This window comes from Lithobates pipiens, unplaced genomic scaffold (assembly GCF_037356315.1).
Source record: "Lithobates pipiens isolate NorthernLeopardFrog02 unplaced genomic scaffold, aLitPip1_a1.2 Scaffold_13, whole genome shotgun sequence".
Taxonomy (NCBI): domain Eukaryota; kingdom Metazoa; phylum Chordata; class Amphibia; order Anura; family Ranidae; genus Lithobates; species Lithobates pipiens.
The window spans coordinates 544,847,859-544,867,319 of NW_027507718.1; positions in this window are offsets into that span (position 1 = coordinate 544,847,859).

Below are 19,461 nucleotides of genomic sequence, written 5' to 3' on the forward strand. Positions count from 1 at the left end.
CAGTGGTGCACGTCAACCCTATCTATTGTGGACCTATAGCGGTCCTTACAGAACAGCAGACTGTACCGCACTCAAGCCTATGTACCGTAGCACCCTATACCAAGTTACCAGTCCTTATAAGAACTTTTGTGGACCAAGCAGGTTGTGTATTAGTGTTTAGCAGACTGTACGTCAGTCCCTATACCGCTGAAGGACTGCTGCAGTATAGGGCAGCGGTCAGCAGTGGTGCACGTCAACCCTATCTATTGTGGACCGATAGCGGTCCTTACAGAACAGCAGACTGTACCGCACTCAAGCCTATGTACCGTAGCACCCTATACCAAGTTACCAGTCCTTATAAGAACTTTTGTGGAACAAGCAGGTTGTGTGTTAGTGATTAGCAGACTGTACGTCAGTCCCTATACCGCTGAAGGACTGCTGCAGTATAGGTGAGCGGTCAGCAGTGGTGCACGTCAACCCTATCTATTGTGGACCGATAGCGGTCCTTACAGAACAGCAGACTGTACCGCACTCAAGCCTATGTACCGTAGCACCCTATACCAAGTTACCAGTCCTTATAAGAACTTTTGTGGAACAAGCAGGTTGTGTGTTAGTGATTAGCAGACTGTACGTCAGTCCCTATACCGCTGAAGGACTGCTGCAGTATAGGTGAGCGGTCAGCAGTGGTGCACGTCAACCCTATCTATTGTGGACCGATAGCGGTCCTTACAGAACAGCAGACTGTACCGCACTCAAGCCTATGTACCGTAGCACCCTATACCAAGTTACCAGTCCTTATAAGAACTTTTGTGGACCAAGCAGGTTGTGTATTAGTGTTTAGCAGACTGTACGTCAGTCCCTATACCGCTGAAGGACTGCTGCAGTATAGGGCAGCGGTCAGCAGTGGTGCACGTCAACCCTATCTATTGTGGACCGATAGCGGTCCTTACAGAACAGCAGACTGTACCGCACTCAAGCCTATGTACCGTAGCACCCTATACCAAGTTACCAGTCCTTATAAGAACTTTTGTGGAACAAGCAGGTTGTGTGTTAGTGATTAGCAGACTGTACGTCAGTCCCTATACCGCTGAAGGACTGCTGCAGTATAGGTGAGCGGTCAGCAGTGGTGCACGTCAACCCTATCTATTGTGGACCGATAGCGGTCCTTACAGAACAGCAGACTGTACCGCACTCAAGCCTATGTACCGTAGCACCCTATACCAAGTTACCAGTCCTTATAAGAACTTTTGTGGACCAAGCAGGTTGTGTATTAGTGTTTAGCAGACTGTACGTCAGTCCCTATACCGCTGAAGGACTGCTGCAGTATAGGGCAGCGGTCAGCAGTGGTGCACGTCAACCCTATCTATTGTGGACCGATAGCGGTCCTTACAGAACAGCAGACTGTACCGCACTCAAGCCTATGTACCGTAGCACCCTATACCAAGTTACCAGTCCTTATAAGAACTTTTGTGGAACAAGCAGGTTGTGTGTTAGTGATTAGCAGACTGTACGTCAGTCCCTATACCGCTGAAGGACTGCTGCAGTATAGGTGAGCGGTCAGCAGTGGTGCACGTCAACCCTATCTATTGTGGACCGATAGCGGTCCTTACAGAACAGCAGACTGTACCGCACTCAAGCCTATGTACCGTAGCACCCTATACCAAGTTACCAGTCCTTATAAGAACTTTTGTGGACCAAGCAGGTTGTGTATTAGTGTTTAGCAGACTGTACGTCAGTCCCTATACCGCTGAAGGACTGCTGCAGTATAGGGCAGCGGTCAGCAGTGGTGCACGTCAACCCTATCTATTGTGGACCGATAGCGGTCCTTACAGAACAGCAGACTGTACCGCACTCAAGCCTATGTACCGTAGCACCCTATACCAAGTTACCAGTCCTTATAAGAACTTTTGTGGAACAAGCAGGTTGTGTGTTAGTGATTAGCAGACTGTACGTCAGTCCCTATACCGCTGAAGGACTGCTGCAGTATAGGGCAGCGGTCAGCAGTGGTGCACGTCAACCCTATCTATTGTGGACCGATAGCGGTCCTTACAGAACAGCAGACTGTACCGCACTCAAGCCTATGTACCGTAGCACCCTATACCAAGTTACCAGTCCTTATAAGAACTTTTGTGGAACAAGCAGGTTGTGTGTTAGTGATTAGCAGACTGTACGTCAGTCCCTATACCGCTGAAGGACTGCTGCAGTATAGGTGAGCGGTCAGCAGTGGTGCACGTCAACCCTATCTATTGTGGACCGATAGCGGTCCTTACAGAACAGCAGACTGTACCGCACTCAAGCCTATGTACCGTAGCACCCTATACCAAGTTACCAGTCCTTATAAGAACTTTTGTGGACCAAGCAGGTTGTGTATTAGTGTTTAGCAGACTGTACGTCAGTCCCTATACCGCTGAAGGACTGCTGCAGTATAGGGCAGCGGTCAGCAGTGGTGCACGTCAACCCTATCTATTGTGGACCGATAGCGGTCCTTACAGAACAGCAGACTGTACCGCACTCAAGCCTATGTACCGTAGCACCCTATACCAAGTTACCAGTCCTTATAAGAACTTTTGTGGAACAAGTGAGTTGTGAATGTTTAGCAGACTGCAGCAGAAGGGCAGCAGTCAAGTATAATATCCTTTCTATATTTGGAAGAAAGAATATTATACATGTACAAGCCTATTACTGTACCACTGATACCAGTCCTGAAAAGAACCTTTGTGGAACTAATAATAACAGCAAGTCTTTAAAATTACCCTCACTGCCTGACAACACTGCTTCCTTCCTGTCCCTATACAAATTGGCAAAAAAAGAGAACGATTAGTGGTTACTGGAACAGCTCTTTTGTGGACCTTGATAGTAACAGCTAATGATGATGATGATGATGATGATGATGAAAGACTAATCTGGCTGTCCCTGTAGCATACACCGTCCTTTCCCTTTCTCTAAACTAACAAAAGACACTCAGGCTGCTGCAAGAATCAGCAGCACAGCAAACCTATCAACACCTAACACCTATACCAGTCCTGAAAAGAACTTTTGTGTACCAAATAGCTAGTGGTTTATCTCTCCCTACTCCACACAGGAACCTGTCCCTATCGTAACAGAAGAAAGAATGTAAAATGGCCACCGGATCGGGTGTATTTATAGGTTAGGGGGAATGTACAAGTGTCCATGTGCTGTCATGTCTCAATTGGCTGTCCTGTATCACATGATAAACGTGTCACCAAAGGTTAAAGTTCTTGTATACATTAAACACGTAAGTCCGCCGCGGCGAACGACGGAAAAAGGCGTTCGAACGTGCGGACCGCGAATGTCGGAAATTCGCCGCGAAACGACCGCCGGGCGAACCGTTCGGCCATCACTAATTACAAGGAACATTGAAGCATGTAGGCTCTACTGAGTAGGGAGGGGGTAAGCAGGCTAAGAAACGTGTACTCCAATCATCCTGATGGCAGTTCGCACTCCTTTGAAGGTGGCGATCATTAATGTCACCAGCATAAAATCAGTAAGTGTCCGTAACATGGCCTTATTGCTGCTTAGCAGGTTTAATATTTTCTTTTTGCAAGAAACCTAGTTGTCTAGTTTGGCCGATATTCATCTAGCGAAGAAGGAGTGGAGGCGCGGTGCCTCCTGGTCTCTTGTGGCTGAGCCTTACACTAGAGTTGTGGTACTTTTTTCTGGCATGGTTACCTGTCAGCGGATTATTGAGGTAGAAATGTGGAGATGCATGGTCTTAGACATCTCCATGGAGTGGGCAGGACCTGCGCCTGATCACCATCTACGGGCCCCAGAAGAAGTGGGACAGGAAATGCCTCTTCATGAAGATCAAGCCTTTTCTTTTTACAGCCCAGCAAGTTGACTTCTGTGGTGATTTTTAATACCGTCACTAGGACTAGGGACAGGAAAGGTACCAGAGCCAGGCTGGACTGTGACGGCTTTTTTATAAACAAAATAGTTAAAGAGGCAGGTCTGGTTGATGTGCACATTCATTGTGGCCCAGACGACATGGGAGTAGTCAGAGTAGAATAGATAGGCACCAGTATGTCAGGCAGTGGAGTTTTCCGATCACTGTTTTCTGTCTGTGACAATAGCCCTGATACACCACTTAGGGGGAGGGGTACCTGGAAGCTGAATTTGCCACTCCAGGACTATGAAAAGGTAAGTCAATCCTTTGAGGATTTTTTTCAGGCATGGGTATTGATCATAGACTTTTGCAGTAGTAAGTCTTACAAAACAAAAGCCATAGGAAGAAATAAATAGCTTGATAAATATGTCACCTACCAGCATCTGCGGGAAACCTTGATAGGCTTGTGTCGAATAATGGAGATCTGGGGATGATCTCTGAGGTTAAACTCTTGCTCAGGAATTGTCAATATGACTGGCATACCTTTCTGGAAAGGGATTATGGGAGTATCACTCGCCCAACCCTTACCATAACTGAAAACAAGGTAGAGCAGTTAAGTCGGATGTAGGCCTGGTTGACAGTGCAGGTTCCTTGACAAAGTCCAAGTCAGGGATCCTGGTAACCGCCAGGTCAAATTATGCTAACCTCCTGGGCAGGAGGGACTTTGATCGGGCGGGCGTGTCAAGTTTTCTGGATTCTATTCCAGGACTGGGAAATGGCAGTTTTTCTGGATGGGAGAAGAAGGCGATGGATTTGAGCTTCCGGACAGTCTCCCAGAGCCCTGGCAGGAAATTTTAGGCATTAAATTTGGTCCCGGAGATTACGGCCTTGCAAATTGTGTAAGCAGGCTACAAGATGCTGATGCCAAGGTTGCCACCTGGAAGGATTGGAAACCCTCTTACAGGGAAAGGACTGACCTGATTAAAACTTACCTGATCCCGGAATTGTTGTATGTCAGCTTTGTCTGTGTTTTGCTAGTGTCTCTCTATGCGAAGATCTACAGCTGTTTCTTCCAGCTGCTATGGGGGAACAAACTGAACCTCATTAAGACATCTGTATCCTTCCTTCCCAGGTGGATGGGTGGCCTAGGTATGGTCAATCTGGGGGTATTCTTTTCTCTGATATTTTTGAAACATCATTTTGGTAACATGTTAGTAGAGGAACCGCGGGGGTGGGTTGGTATTTTTTAGTCCTAGTTTAGGCCTTTTCTGTGAACCTGGGAGAATGGTGGGCCAGTAAAAAGCCTGAGGGTCTGATATGGTAAGCGCCTGGCTTACGTTGCCCAATGCCTGAAAATGCTTCAGTAGTGGTGAGTGACGGCAGAGGAAATTAAGTGTCTTTCTAGGAAGGCTCTGGAGAGGAGGGTTGTTGAGTCTGCCTTTTAGCGAGCCACCAGCCTTGAGGGATTGCCCGGGCCTGGTTATTGAGGGAGGGTCTGTGTTTGATTAATCTTGAGAGAATCCCATTAAAGTTTTAGGATTTGGCCTGGCTCTCATTCCATGGCAGACTATATGTGGAGGGCAACTTGAAGCATCGCTCTGCGGAGAACCGTGGATGTCCAAGACTGGAATGTGGTGGTATGGAGGAGACGATGGACCATTTCTTGTTTCAGTGCCCCTTCAATATAGAAGTCCATAAGCAGGTGGGTGGGGCTGTGGGTATCCCTTTCCTTTCCCCCTTGAGTTACACAGAGTGGTCATAAGGGACATTCAAGACTTACCAGGATTTTGAGCCACTTTTCTAGTTAGCTTAATAGTCTGTTACTTCACGTGGAATGCACGGTGTTAAGTTTCCACTCGGGGAAAAAAGTCCTTCCTGTCGAGTTGGTGGTGCACAACATTCTGGGTGAGTTTAGGAAGATTTAAGGTCTTGAGAAGGACAGGTGGTGGTGACCAGGGGCTTGGATAAATCTTTATTCTGTATATAATGTATGTAAATATGTTTTTATTATGTTGTATGTTTGTATATTTTTTAAAAACAAAAATGTACACTCTATTACCCACGCTAAATTCCCACACTATTATTTTTATGCATTTATACCTCAGTATTCGCACCAGAGAAGCTTACATTCTAATGTCTATGCCTGAGAAGGAAGAAATGATCCATCATCGATCTTGGTGATGGATTAGTTCATTCTATTGCCCTGTACACACGGTAAGATTTTCCGACAACAAAATCCACGGTTTTTTTTTTCCCGACGGATGTTGGCTCAAACTTGTCTTGCATACACACGGTCACACAAAGTTGGTCGGAAATTCCGAACGTCAAGAGCGCGGCGACGCACAACACGTACGACGAGCCGAGAACAATGAAGTTCAATAGCCAGTGCGGCTCTTCTGCTTGATTCCGAGCATGAGCGGCACTTTGTGCGTCGGAATTGTCTACACGTGATCAAAATTTACGACAACGGATTTTGTTGTCGGAAAATTTGAGAACCAGCTCTCAAACTCCACACACTCCTGCACACGGCTCACGTCGAACATTTGTTGTCGGAAAATCCGACCGTGTGTACGCGGCATAATACCGGCACTAAATTCCCACACTGTTATTTTTATACATTTATATCTCAGTATTCGCACCAGAGAAGCTTACACTCTAATGTCTATGCCTTGTATTCCTGAGAAGGAAGAAATGATCCATCATCGATCTTGGTGGTGGATTCGTTCATTCTATGTCATCCTGATCCGCAGTATTCAAGTCATCGGCATTGGTTTGTCTCCAACACAATTATGTAACATACGACACAAATCTAATAATGGGGAGGAAAATTTGAGTCCAGCCGGACACAATAATTCCGAAAATAGCAGAAATTCTGAAGTTATTACACATGGAGTATCCATATTTACCCACAAGAAGAACTCTCTGGGGTCGGTATTCTTTTTTTTTTCAGTACTTGTTAATAAAAAACATATAACAATCGCCGGAATGTCAATTACAGAACTGAATTCCATGGAGAATGCGGCTACTCTGTAATTGCACGGAAAATTATCTCACTGTAATTCTTTAAATCCTTTTGAGAAAAAAACCCTTTCTGTGGAAAATCAGTATAATTTTGATGTCAGACTCGGGCTTCTCACTGCCAAGACTATGTGTAAGATTGATAAAAGAACGGCTGTAATCACCATAAACTGACAGTGACTACTGGCAAGCTGGTTTTCTATTTTTTCTTTTAACCACATGCCGACCAGCGCACGACGATAGACGTCGGCACAATGGTACGACTGGGCAAATGGGAGTAACCACATGCCGACCAGCGCACAACGATAGACGTTGGCACAATGGTACGACTGGGCAAATGGGCGTAACCACATGCCGACCAGCGCACGACGATAGACGTCGGCACAATGGTACGACTGGGCAAATGGGAGTAACCACATGTCGACCAGCGCACGACGATAGACGTCGACAAAATGGTACAACTGGGTAAATGGGCGTAACCACATGCTGACCAGTGCACGCCGATATACATCGGCAAAATGGTACGACTGGGCAAATGGGCGTAACCACATGCCAACCAGCGCACGGCGATAGACGTCGGCAAAATCGTACGACTGGGCAAATGGGCGTAACCACATGCCGACTAGCACACGACATTAGATGTTGGCACAATGGTATGACTGGGCAAATGGGCGTAACCACATGTCGACCAGCGCACGACGATAGACGTCGCCAAAATGGTACGACTGGGCAAATGGGCGTAACCACATGTTGACCAGCGCACGACGATAGACGTTGGCACAATGGTACGACTGGGCAAATGGACCTAACCACATGCCAACCAGCGCACGATGATAGACGTCGACACAATAGTACGACTGGGCAAATGGGAGTAACCACATGCCAACCAGCGCACAACGATATACGTCGGCAAAATGGTACGACTGGGCAAATGGGAGTAACCACATGCCGACCAGTGCAAGACGATAGACATCGGCACAATGGTACAACTGGGCAAATGGGAGTAACCACATGCCGACCAGCGCACGACGATAGACGTCGACACAATGGTACGACTGGGCAAATGGGCGTAACCACATGTTGACCAGCGCACGACGATAGACGTTGGCACAATGGTACGACTGGGCAAATGGACCTAACCACATGCCAACCAGCGCACGACGATAGACGTCGACACAATGGTACGACTGGGCAAATGGGCGTAACCACATGCCGACCAGCGCACGACCATAGACGTCGGCACAATGGTACGACTGGGCAAATGGGCATAACCACATGTCGACCAGTGCACGACGATAGACGTCGGCACAATAGTACGACTGGGAAAATGGGAGTAACCACATGTCAACCAGCACACAATGATAGACATCAGCACAATGGTACGACTGGGCAAATGGGCGTAACCACATGTCGACCAGCGCACGACGATAGGCATCGGCACAATGGTACGACTGGGCAAATGGGCGTAACCACATGCTGACCAGCACACGACGATATACGTCGGCACAATGGTACGACTGGGGAAATGGGCGTAACCACATGCCGACCAGCGCACGGCGTTAGACGCCGATACAATGGTACGACTGGGTAAATGGGCATAACCACATGCTGACCAGCGCACGACGATAGACGTCAGCACAATGGTACAACTGGGCAAATGGGCGTAACCACATGCCGACCAGCGCACGACGATGGACGTCAGCACAATGGTACAACTGGGCAAATGGGCGTAACCACATGCCGACCAGCGCACGACGATAGACGTCGGCACAATGGTACGACTGGGGAAATGGGCATACAGGTGCGTCCCCTTTAAGATGTAGCATTGTGGGCGCGTGCATGCTCCTGCCACTTGCTCCCGCAGCATGCTCGTTGACCGTGACCGCGGGTCCCAAGGACTCGATGTCCGCCGGTGTCCCGGCGATCGTGTCATGGAGCGGAAGGACGGGGAGATTTCTATGTAAACAAGCCATTTCCCAGTTCTGCCTAGTGACATGACAGAGATCACTTTTCCCTGTATCGCTCCGATGTCATGTGAGAAGTAGCCCCCCCCCCCCCACAGTTAGAATTACTCCCTAGGACACACTTAACCCCTTGATCACCCCCTAGTGTTTAACCTCTTCACTGCCAGTGTCATTTACACAGTAATCAGTGCATTTTTATAACACTTATCGCTGTATAAATGGCAATGGTTCCAACATAGTGTCAAAAGTGTCCGATGTTGTCGGCCATAATGTCGTAGTCGCGATAAAGAACGCAGATCGCCGCCATTACTAGTAAAAAAAATAATACTAAATATGCCATAAAATTATCCCTTATTTTGTAGGCGCTATAACTTTTGCGCAAACCAATCAATATAGGCTTATTGCGATTTTTTTTTTTTTTACCAAAAATATGTAGAAGAATAGATATTGGCCTAAACTGAGGAAATTTTTTTTTTTTTTATATATTTTTGGGGGGTATTTATTATAACGAAAAGTAAAAAATATATTTTTTTTTTATTTCAAAATTGTTGCTCTTTTTTTTTTGTTTATATCGCAAAAAAGAAAAACCGCAGGGGTGATCAAATACCACCAAAAGAAAGTTCTATTTGTGGGCAAAAAAAAAAAAAAGGACGTCGATTTTGTTTGGGTACAACGTCGCACGGCCGCGCAATTGTCAGTTAAAGCGACGCAGTGCCGAATCGCAAGAAAGTGCTCTGGTCCGGAAGGGGGGTAAAATCTTCCGGGGCCCGAAGTAGTTAATGACATTTTAGAATATTTTCTCCCCCAAGGCCATGCCACGCACGGAGCTTTGACCATGCTACAAAGAGATCTACCACCATGTCACACACACTGTATACCTGGCAGGGAATTCCTGTGAGATGCCCGGCTCATAGAAATGCGTTCGGCAAAATCTCTGCATAATGGTAACCAGGCGCACACATGCGGGCAGGAATGTGCGCGGGAATGCGGCGGATGGGCGTGCGCACAGTGCATGTTGGCATCAGGCGTACCGTTTAACCACTTGCCAACCAGCCGCCGACGCAATGGACAGGGGAGTACAATGAGATCCCAATCACTAGGAACAGACAAAGAGCGATCTCTCTGTACTCACAGCCAGTCCCCTCCCCCCCCCCCCAGTTAGAAACACCTCCCAGGGAATACTTAACCCCTTGATCTCGCCCCTAGTGTTTAACCCCTTCCCTGCCAGTGTAATTTACACAGATTATTTTTGAGACTGGTCCCAAAAAAAGTGTCAAAAGTGTCCGATCTGTCTGCTGCAATATCGCAGTCCCGCTAAAAGTCGCTGATCACCACCATTACTAGTAAAAACAAATAATAATCGAAAAAATGCCATACAGACGCTATAAAATAGGGGATAGACTGCACTTCAGCCCTGTAAAGGATTTACCCCCTTAATGACCAGGTCATTTTTAGCGATACGGCACTGCGCCGATTTAACTGAAAGCTGTGCGGTCATGCAACGTTGCACCCAAACAAAATTGACGTATTTTTTTTCCCCAAAAATAGAGATTTCTTTTGGTGGCATTTGATCACTTCTGCGTTTTTTTTTTTTTTTTGCACTATAAACAAAAAGACGCTGACAATTTTGAAAAAAAAAAAAAAAAAAACAATAATTTTTACTTTTTTGCTATAAAACATACCCAAAAAATATATATAGAAAAACAAATTTATTTGTCAGTTTAGGCCAATATGTATTCTTCTACATATTTTTGGTAAAAATAAATAAAAATAAATCGCAATAAGCTTATATTGATTAATTTGCGCAAAAGTTATTTCATCTACAAAATAGGGGATAGACTTATAGACTTTTTATTTTATTGTTTTTACTGGTAATGGTGGCAATCTACATTTTTTGGAGGGACTGCAACTGCAAATCTGACCCCAAGTGACCCTGTTTTGGGGACCAGTGACGTTATTACAGTGATCAGTGCTAAAAAAAAAAAAAAAAAAGCACTGATCAATGTATAAATTACACTGGCAGGGAAGGGGTTAACACTAGGAGGTGGCGCGATCAAAGGGTTAACTGTGTTCCCTAGGTGTGTTCTAACTGTGTGGGGGATGGGCTCACTGGGACAACACAGAGATTGCTGTTCCTGATCTCTAAGTGAAAATGTCCTAATTGGGCCCAATGAGCCATTTCCCCTCCCCGGTGTCATGTGACTCGTTAGTGTTACAAGGTCTCAGGTGTGAATGGGGAGCAGGTGTGCTAAATTTGGTGTTATCGCTCTCACTCTCTCATACTGGTCACTGGAAGTTCAACATGGCACCTCATGGCAAAGAACTCTCTGAGGATCTGAAATAAAGAATTGTTGCTCTACATAAAGATGGCCTAGGCTAGTGATGGTGAACTTTGGCACCCCAGATGTTTTAGAACTATATTTCCCATGATGCTCAACTACACTGCAGAGTGCATTAACATCATGGGAAATGTAGTTCTAAAACATCTGGGGTGCCGAGGTTCACCATCACTGGCCTAGGCTATAAGAAGATTGCCAAGACCCTGAAACTGAGCTGCAGCACGGTGGCCAAGACCATACAGCGGTATAACAGGACAGGTTTCCCTCAGAACAGGCCTCGCCATGTTTGACCAAAGAAGTTGAGTGCACATGCTCAGCGTCATATCCAGAGGTTGTCTTTGGGAAATAGACGTATGAGTGCTGCCAGCATTGCTGCAGAGGTTGAAGGGGTGAGGGGTCAGCCTGTCAGTCCTCAGACCATACGCCGCACGCTGCATCAAATTGGTTCTGCATGACTGTCATCCCAGAAGAAAGCCTCTTCTAAAGACTTCGTCAGTGGGGCACCACTGACAAATGCCTGTAGGACATAACGCGTACTGTGGGAGGAGCTATCGTGCGGATGTCACCCGCAGTCATCTCTGACAGAGCGCTGATTTTCTCATTGGCGTTGTTACACACGCCGTTTTTTATACTTGTTGCATTAATTGCCTGCCCAGCATTCTTTTTATGGCTGACAGACTTTTATAATCCTTGTGGGATTTTATATTTTGTGGAATATTTACAATAGATGTATTTTGAGGAGTGCATTTAGATTGTGGCTTTTTTCTTCCATCCTTGGATCATTTACCCGCTATTTCTATCCCGTTTGTAGATAGAAGCCCATAATGGCCTGCTGTTAGCTCAGAGGTCCATCACATCTGGTAAGAGTTTGGATTTGGTGGTGGAGGACCAGTCACGTATATTATACAACGGATCAGAACCAAATCAAAGCTCGACAAGCTAGTGTCGTTGGCCAGCTTTGCAAAAAAAAGTGAGAGCCTCAAAGGTCGGCAAGCTAGTGTCGTTGGCCAAATTTGCAAAAAAAGTGAGAGCCTCAAAGGTCGACAAGCTAGTGTCGTTGGCCAGCTTTGCAAAAAAAAGTGAGAGCCTCAAAGGCCGATAAGCTAGTGTCGTTGACCAGCTTTGCAAAAAAAGTGAGAGCCTCAAAGGTCGGCAAGCTAGTGTCATTGGCCAGCTTTGCAAAAAAAAGTGAGAACCTCAAAGGTCGACAAGCTACTAGTGTCGTTGGCCAGCTTTGCAAAAAAAAAGTGAGACCCTCAAAGGTCGGCAAACTAGTGTCGTTGGCCAGCTTTGCAAAAAAAGTGAAAGCCTCAAAGGTCGACAAGCTAGTGTCATTGGCCAGCTTTGCAAAAAAAAAGTAAGAGCCTCAAAGCTCGACAAGCTAGTGTCGTTGGCCAACTTTGCAAAAAAAGTGAGAGCCTCAAAGGTCGGCAAGCTAGTGTCGTTGGCCAGCTTTGCAAAAAAAGTGAGAGCCTCAAAGGTCGGCAAGCTAGTGTCGTTGGCCAGCTTTGCAAAAAAAGTGAGAGCCTCAAAGGTCGGCAAGCCAGTGTCGTTGGCCAGCTTTGCAAAAAAAAGTGAAAGCCTCAAAGGTCGACAAGCTAGTGTCGTTGGCCAGCTTTGCGAAAAAAAGTGAAAGCCTCAAAGGTCGACAAGCTAGTGTCGTTGGCCAGCTTTGCAAAAAAAAAAGTGAGAGCCTCAAAGCTCGACAAGCTAGTGTCGTTGGCCAACTTTGCAAAAAAAGTGAGAGCCTCAAAGGTCGGCAAGCTAGTGTCATTGGCCAGCTTTGCAAAAAAAAAGTGAGAGCCTCAAAGCTCGACAAGCTAGTGTCGTTGGCCAACTTTGCAAAAAAAGTGAGAGCCTCAAAGGTCAGCAAGCTAGTGTCATTGGCCAGCTTTGCAAAAAAAGTGAGCGCCTCAAAGGTCGACAAGCTAGTGTCGTTGGCCAGCTTTGCAAAAAAAGTGAGCGCCTCAAAGGTCGACAAGCTAGTGTCGTTGGCCAGCTTTGCAAAAAAAGTGAGCGCCTCAAAGGTCGACAAGCTAGTGTCGTTGGCCAGCTTTGCAAAAAAAGTGAGAACCTCAAAGGTCGACAAGCTAGTGTCGTTGGCCAGCTCTGCAAAAAAAAGTGAGAACCTCAAAGGTCGACAAGCTAGTGTCGTTGGCCAGCTTTGCAAAAAAAGTGAGAACCTCAAAGGTCGACAAGCTAGTGTCATTGGCCAGCTTTGCAAAAAAAGTGAGCGCCTCAAAGGTCGACAAGCTAGTGTCGTTGGCCAGCTTTGCAAAAAAAGTGAGCGCCTCAAAGGTCGACAAGCTAGTGTCGTTGGCCAGCTTTGCAAAAAAAGTGAGCGCCTCAAAGGTCGACAAGCTAGTGTCGTTGGCCAGCTTTGCAAAAAAAGTGAGAACCTCAAAGGTCGACAAGCTAGTGTCGTTGGCCAGCTCTGCAAAAAAAAGTGAGAACCTCAAAGGTCGACAAGCTAGTGTCGTTGGCCAGCTTTGCAAAAAAAGTGAGAACCTCAAAGGTCGACAAGCTAGTGTCATTGGCCAGCTTTGCAAAAAAAGTGAGCGCCTCAAAGGTCGACAAGCTAGTGTCGTTGGCCAGCTTTGCAAAAAAAGTGAGCGCCTCAAAGGTCGACAAGCTAGTGTCGTTGGCCAGCTTTGCAAAAAAAGTGAGCGCCTCAAAGGTCGACAAGCTAGTGTCGTTGGCCAGCTTTGCAAAAAAAGTGAGAACCTCAAAGGTCGACAAGCTAGTGTCGTTGGCCAGCTCTGCAAAAAAAAGTGAGAACCTCAAAGGTCGACAAGCTAGTGTCGTTGGCCAGCTTTGCAAAAAAAGTGAGAACCTCAAAGGTCGACAAGATAGTGTCGGCCAACTTTGCAAAAAAAAGTGAGAGCCTCAAAGGTCGACAAGCTAGTGTCGTTGGCCAGCTTTGCAAACAAAGTGAGAACCTCAAAGGTCAACAAGATAGTGTCGTTGGCCAGCTTTGCCTGGAAAATGCACTGGGGCTCAAGGGCGGTGGTGCCAAAGTCAAGCGGTCAATCTCCATCAGCCCCAGTGGCACAAGAGTCATGTTCCCACTGGATGATCTCACCTCTTGCCCTCATGACAACTCTAAAATTTAGGAATTGCCATTACCTTTGAACTTGATGACAATGGTCACCTTGGTAATCCAAATAGAGAAGGTGATTTTCCGTTTCGGGGGGGAAAAAAAACAACAATAAAATCTTGGGAGAGGGTCTATCTAACTCTTCATTACTTGTAAAAATTGCCTTTGCATACCTTTTAACAATAATTGTATTGTAGTATTTCTCAAACTTGGCAACTCCACCAGCAAAGCAAAGCACCATTCCCAGATCAGAGCTCTCAGGATTTGTCCTGGGGCTCTAGTGGCTCACTCTCCCCATAATAAATGACATTTCCTGCTGGCTAACACACCGCCTCTCACCATTAGGCTTTGATAGCATTTACTTTGCTGGGCAGCAGTTCAAACAACATCCGGCATTACAGTAAGTTAGTGCAATATCTGTGACACTTGGAGATAAGAGTGGCACTGAACTCCATGTATCTGGGGAAGTGATCAGTAATTAAAGGGCATTTAGCTACATATATAATCATTCTACTATTGTATTCATCTGTTGTAGTATTTAAAGAAAAACTACGCATAAAAAAATGTACATTTACCAAAAGTATTGGGACACCTGCCTTTACACACACATGAACTTTAATGGCATCCCAATCTCAGTCCATAGGGTTCAATATTGAGTTGGCTATAACAGCTTCAACTCTTCTGGGAAGGCCATCCACAAGGTTTAGGAGGGCGTCTATTGAAATGTTTGACCATTCTTCCAGAAGCGCATTTGTGAGGTCAGGGCACTGATGTTAGACAAGAAGGCCTGGCTCACAGTCTCCTCTCTAATTCATCCCAAAGGTGTTCTATGGTGTGAGGTCAGGACTCTGTGTAGGCCAGTCAAGTTCCTCCACCGCAAACTCGCTCATCTATGTCTTTATGGACCTTGCTTTGTGCACTGGTGCACAGTCATGTTGGAACAGGAAGGGGCCGTCCCCAAACTGTTCTATTAAAGTTGGGAGCAAGAAATTGTCCAAAATGTCTTGGAATGCTGATGCCTTAATGCCCTGTACACCCGGTCGGAAATTCCGATGGGAAAAGTCTGATCCGGTTATGTTGTCGGAAAATCCGATCGTGTGTGGGCTCTAGTGGGCGTTTTTTCCGTCTGAATTTCCGACGGAAAAAATTTGAGAGCAGGACCTAAGATTTTCCGACAACAAAATCCGATCGGACTTTTTCGGATCGTGTGTAGAGAATTCCGACGCATAAAGTGCCACGCATGCTCAGAATAAATTTGGGGACATAAGCTTTTGGCTACTGGCCTCTACGTAGTCCCGTTGTACATGTTGTACGTCACATCGTTCAGAACGATCAGATTTTCCGACAACCGTGTGTTCCCTTCACTGGAACTAAAAGGCCAAGCCCAACCCCTGAAAAACAACCCCCACACCATAATCCCCCCTCCACCAAATGATTTGGACCAGTGCACAAAGCAAGGTCCATAAAGACATGGATGAGCGAGTTTGGGGTGGAGGAACTTGACTGGCCTACAACCGATCACATGTAAACACGGAGATGCCGTTAATCGGCTCTCCTCACCTCATACTGACAGAGTGTGTGGCAAGGAGAGCCGGTCAGCAGCATCTCCACGCAGGGGTACATCTAGGAATGTAATCAGGGCACTGATTACAAAATAGCAATACAGTTTCACCAATTAGTGCCCACCAATGCCAGCAATCAGTGCCCATCGGTGGCAGCAATCAGTACCCGCCACTGCCCACAAGTGCCACCAATCAGTGCCCATTAGCGATGCCAGTGAGTGCTGGCAATCAGCGCCGCCTATCAGTGATGCCCATCACTGTTGTCTATCAATACCCATCAGTGTCGCCCATCAATGCTCATCAGTGCCCATCAGGAATGCCTATCTGTGCCACCTATCAGTGCCCACTAGTGCTGCCTATCAGTGCCCACCAGTGCCACCTATTAGTGCCCATCAGTGCCACCTAACAGTGCTCATTAGTGGCACCTATCAGTGCCAAGTATCAGTGCCCATAAGTGCGGCACATTAGTGCCTCCTCATCAGTGCTGCCTCATCAGTGCCCATAAGTGCCACCTCATCAATGCCCACCAGTTCAGCCTATCAGTGTCACTTCATCAGCGAACTTCAGTGAAGGCGAAAAATGACTTAGTTACAAAATTTACTGACAGAAAAAAAGGAAAAAAACTTTTTTTTTCACAATTTTTTGTCTTTTTTTTGTAAAAAAAAATAAAAAAACAGCAGTGATTAAATACCACCAAAATAAAGCTCTATTTGTGTGAATGAAATGACAAACATTTAGTTTGGGGAACAGTGTAGCACGACCGCGCAGTTGTCATTCACAGTGCGACAGCGCTGAAAGCTGAAAAATGGCCTGGGCAGGAAGGGGGTGTAAGTGTCCGGTAGGCAAGTGGTTAAGCCGTATCTCCCCACTGAATGGTATTGCACTGGTACCTGTACCCCATAACAATGTCCAACTACCTATGCCCGTCTTTAAAAAAAACAAAAAAGACTTGCAAATTGGTCTTGAAAAAGGCCAGAAAAAAAGATCCACCTCCTACAGACTTCAGTGGGGTCGGAGCCATGTTCGGATTTAGTGGATTTTATTCTTGGGTTTGCCGAACCTCTGGTGATCCAAACTTTGCCCAGTTCTCTCATCCCTATTCAGCTTTAATCGTTTCCAATTCTTCCATCGCTTGGTCAGCACCCCATAGCGTACACAGCCGTCCTTCAATCACTATCTGTATTGAATTAAGTGGCGGTTGAGAAAAAAACACCATTTCCGAATCAAGCCGCAGAGCCTCACTGTACCAAGCTGATTGTATCGTCCACAGGGGTGGCTCGGGTAATTGGCCACAAGAGACAGGATCATTTGAAAAACGGCTGCTGAAGCTTAAAAAACATTTTCTCTTTACTGAATATTATCACAATAGTAAAGAGAGATTAAGGTGTTATTAACTTCTTGCCGCCCGCGTAAGCTTTAATGCCCACACGCCACACATATGTGTCCATGGATGTCTGAGGTCTACAGTATGTGCTGAGCGTGTGCAACAAACACAGTGACTGAACTGTCCCAGTGTCAGGGCTGGGCTCAGCCCTTCCTTCTCTGAGCTGGCCGCTCAGCTGTCGGCTAATTGCCAGCTCCCATCTCTCTCCACAGTCACTCAGCTGTTGATGATCCTGCTCCTCAGTCCTGCCTGCTTAAGCCATCCAGTCCAGAGGATCTCTGCCTTCGCCTTGGTCAACATCACAAGAAACTATCTGTCAGGTCACCTTCAGGCCAGGTGACAGATGCACCCCGTAGGGATTAGGAGTGCACCGCAAGGTTGTGGACCCTACGGCTGACTGCTGCGGACGGGGGTCAAGGTGATAGGAAGGCAGGGCCGCCAGAACACCAAGATGGATCCCACCGGGGTTAGAGCGTAAGATTCCCTGGGGCGCGGAGTCTAAGAGCCAGCAGGTGTTCACCAGAGCCTCGAGTGGTGAGGATGGACTTGGCTGCAACTGGCTCCAGGTCGCGACCCCCAGGGTCCCCCAGCTCACAGCCACAGTAGGCAACGGGAGGATAGGGATGGTGAGGGACAAAGCCAAGGTCGGGGCCACAAGTAGACAGGAACAGTCAGGGACACGCCAAAAGGTCAGGATCACAGGCAAACAGGGATAGTCAAGGACATGCTAAAGTCGGTAACGGAATAACAGCAGAGCACACGGCAGGTAACAGGAAGCTAAACACACAAAGGTTGATCAGCAGGATTGGCCTGCAGTGCACAGGTTAATATAGAGTTCTCTGATAGGAGCTAGGGTGGAGCCATGCCAGGGGATAGATTATAAAAGCAGTCAGGTGAGGGTCGGCTGGTCTCTAGAAATGAACACATGGAGACAGGTAAGCAGACGAACTCTATTGCATAACCATGACACTATCTCCTGCGTTCCTGTTTAAAGACTGGCTTTGCTGACATCCCTTCTGGCTCCAGATCCTGCTTGCTGTTCCACTACATTGATCCCTGACTTCTGGCTTGGCTGACTATCCGTTCCGGTTACTGAACTTTGGCTATGTTTTCTGTTCCAATAATTTTTATTAAAGTTATATTTTTCCATCAATAACAAACTTTGGCTATGTTTTAACTACGTTTGTTCTTTTTTACTTTTATTTTAAAACAAGTGTGATTTAACTGTACTTCTGTCTCATTCTGATTTCATGGTTTCTGACACATAGACAGCTCTCAGTCTCTAGCCATGATCATGAGATGATGGGACGAGCTCCTGATCGTGTGACCACTGTGGCAAGTCAATCACAGTGGTCACATGATTGGGAAGTCTGTCCCAACCCCTTTAACTGTAATGTTCATGCAGCACCGGGGACCCCTGGAGGAGGTAAAGGTGGGATCCTCCATCTTTTATGACCAATCCCCGCTGGTAGCTGCGGGTACAGCAGAAAATATTGGGAAGGAAAATGACAGCTGCTATGAAAGGTGTTACTGAAACCAAGGGAAGAGTGACACAGAGTGGGAGGCTTTTGCCTAAGACAGCGGTTCTCAACTCCTGTCCCCAGGACCCACTAACAGGCCAGGTTTGCAAGATAACTGAAATAGGTGATATCATTTGCTGCTCGGTGATTGAAGTATTCTAGTCTACATCTCCCCAAGGTAATGCTTAAAATCTGGCCTGTTAGTGGGTCCTGAGGACAGGAGTTGAGAACCATTGGCCTAAGAGGTGTATGTTGGGGGAGGGGGAGGTGAAGACGAGAGCATCTGGTGTGAGTGGGTCTGCTGGGAGCAGTAGTGAAAGAAAGAATGTGAAGGATAAAGCTGCTTCTAATGCTGGAAAAGGAGAATATAAGTGTGGTGGTAGATGGAGTGACAGTTGCTGCCTCTGATGGTGATTTGCAGAGTGGGGGTTCTGAGGTTCCTGCAACCAATGGGAAGGGTGCAGCTTTGAGGTCTGGAGCATCTGATCCTGCTCATAAAACCTATGCTGGGGCTGTGCCTGTACCTGAACCTGACAGGGGGGTGGTGGTCTCCAACAAGTTTTAAGTGTTTTTGAAACATAATTTTGGTAATGTGACAAACCCCTGTCCTCAAACAGGTCTCTGTCCACCGTCAAGTCTTCCTCTGTCCAGAAACAGCACTATCCAATACCCTTTAGCCCATGGGTAGGGAACCTGGGGCCCTCCAGCTGTTGTGGAACTACAGTTCCCATGAGGAATTGCAAGGCTGGCAGTT